Here is a 2,575-nt window from a genome sequence, read left to right as displayed (position 1 = left end):
AATGGATATTGCCATTTATGGAGACTCATTAAGCAATAATATCAATTTAAGGTGCCTAAGGCGAGCTAGTATATCTCTATCTAACATGTGAAACAAACTCGACTTTCTTGAGTAGTCTAAGTCGAACATAGGCTATTTTGATCCCATCTAAATCCTACTTCACCGAATTCATATAAATTACCACATCAATGTAATCATCATGAAAATGAATATAATAATGACCAATATGAGAGATGATCGATGCGGGACCCCAAATATTGGTATGAACAAGCTCAAACAAAGAGGTTGCTTTATTAAGAGTAGGCGAAAAAGATGTGTTTATTAATTTCCCTTGTTGACATGCAAGACATATATGACCAACATGATCATTATTGAGAGAACGAGAACTTAAGACACGACGAACAATAGGGAAAGACGAGTGACCAAGGCATTGACGCCACAAAGACACTTGAACCAGATGGAGAGGGATGAGCCTGAGGACTATCGGTGCGCCTGTGTCTTGGATGAAAGCAGTAAAGTCCGTCTTTAACTGGGCCACGCATAAGCTCTCGGCGTGTATGAGTATCCTTCACAACAAAACAATCGGGGTGAAGCTCAATCAAACTGGAGTTATCTTTGGCAAATTTAGAAATGGATATAAGATTTTTAGAAATATGAGAAGCATAAAGGATATGATTCAAGTATAAATGACACTTAAAAGAGTTTAATACTGACCATCACTCACAAAAACATTATCTGAATTTGGGATGTCATCACAGAGACTAAGATTAGACAGGTTTGAGGTAATATGGTGTGTAGCACTTGAGTCCATATACCAGCCAGTATCATGAAGTCCCGAAGGGGAGCCATGGGTCAGAAGAGCCGGAGCAGCAGAAAACTGGTTAAATTGAATAAATGTAGCACTATGCCCGGGCCAGTTGCAGGTTTGACAAAGAACCGAGGAGTTGGACCGGTTCTGAAACGGGCTGAAAGAGATTGGGCCTCGGACACCATAGGGGATTGGATTGGGCCGAGCAAAGAAGGGGGTCCGAAGCTATTGCCTTGATGAGGTCGTGGGTCACGGGTCGGACCCGGGTATAATTGACCCGAAAAGACATTAAACCCGAAGTTGGGTTTGCCTTGTCCACCCGACTGTCCTTTAGCTCTATGTGTAGGGCTGCCACCATTGCCGGAGCTACTCCCACGATCAGAGGAACCCTTCTCGTTGCCTTTCCCTCTTCTCTTTCCTTTGCCACGACCATAACTTTGGCCGTTCTTGTTGCAGTCATTGTTGCGCCCATTTGTGTAATGAATTTCGGCCGGAAAGGGGCCAGAATTCCGGAGAGAGGTGCGTTAGCAAGAGCAGCAGCGGAGGAGTTTATCTGCGATCCTTGGTTTGCAGCATAGCTACGACTCTCTTCGTGGCCGACTAGCAAGAATTGGAGCTCATTCGTACTAATTGTGAGCATACGTTCGGATTGAGCAAGAACGATAGGCTCCTAGTCAGGACCGAGACCGGTATAAATCCGGCGATAATCTCAGCGGGAGTCTTTGGTTTCCCAATCTGGGCATAAGGGCCTACTCCTTGACTAATCCGATGAACTTGGCCATCGATTGAGTTCCTTTCTTCAAGTCGCGCCACTGTTGGTCAAGAAGATCCTCCTAGGTTGCGGTTTGTGGGGAACGATGTTTCAAGGAAAACTCCACCCTTCCTAAGATGTTGTAGCAGACAGAACGGTTACTCCAATCTCCTCTGTGATGGCAAGCACAGAGGTGAGGGCAAAGTTGTCCCTTCACTGCCACTTCAGATACTCTGGATTCGGTACATCCTTTCCATCAGCTCCTGCAGTAGTCTTGCTTGGTGCAATGGCTCGACCTTCGACGTGATCGAGCAATCCGTAGGTTGAAAGCAATGGAGTCATTATGCCCTTCCGTGGAGAATCCTTCATTAACCGACAGTGACAGGTTGGTGTTAAGAGAATAAACAGAGGCTCAGAGGTTAGCTCTTTGGTTCCATAGCTTCATGATGCAACTAGAGCTTTGAATCTAAGGGCTCTGATACCAAAATAACTTTTAATGGAGTTCTGATTAACTCAGCAATACAACTCACCCGTACAAAAGGCCATACATATGTATACATACAATGAACATAAAGGAAAATCTAGACTATGGACGGACAGAGAGAAACGAAAATCTTTGAGTCGGCTCCTTTGCTCTGTGGCACAATACATATAATCGGAGTCTCATCATTGCCGAATCGATGAATTCCTAAAGACTGACAGGGTAAGATACCATTTAACATCTAGAATAGATGGATGAGAATTTGGCAATACACAGAATAAAAATAAGGGAAAAGTTCGAAAATCACCATTAGAGATTGAACTTGGGATAAATTGGATCTTGTGATTTTTCGATAGACAACTAATGCGTGATTTATTTCGTCAAACATAAGGGACATTTTCGACATTTTCCACTTTCTTGTAGTGTTTTTTCTTCTTACCAAGACAGCTGCAGGTCTTATCTCGAGAGGAGCTCTTGACATACAACTCAGACCGCTTGCAGGCCTTTTTCCATTGACTTGTCTCCCTTTAAGACT

General features: G+C 43.7%; 1 long non-coding RNA gene across 1 annotated transcript; it reads right to left on the bottom strand.

Moving 5' to 3' along the window:
- Window positions 1–272: 272 nt before the first annotated feature.
- On the bottom strand, window positions 273–2,230 carry LOC116194611. The gene is made up of 2 exons (XR_004154469.1): window positions 715–2,230; window positions 273–566 (listed from the first exon to the last, which is right to left on the bottom strand). It is a non-coding gene; the product is annotated as an uncharacterized LOC116194611 (long non-coding RNA).
- Between the last annotated feature and the right edge of the window lie 345 nt (window positions 2,231–2,575).

Source organism: Punica granatum, chromosome 2 (genome assembly GCF_007655135.1).
Source record: "Punica granatum isolate Tunisia-2019 chromosome 2, ASM765513v2, whole genome shotgun sequence".
Taxonomy (NCBI): domain Eukaryota; kingdom Viridiplantae; phylum Streptophyta; class Magnoliopsida; order Myrtales; family Lythraceae; genus Punica; species Punica granatum.
This window is presented reverse-complemented; position numbering and strand designations above follow the sequence as displayed.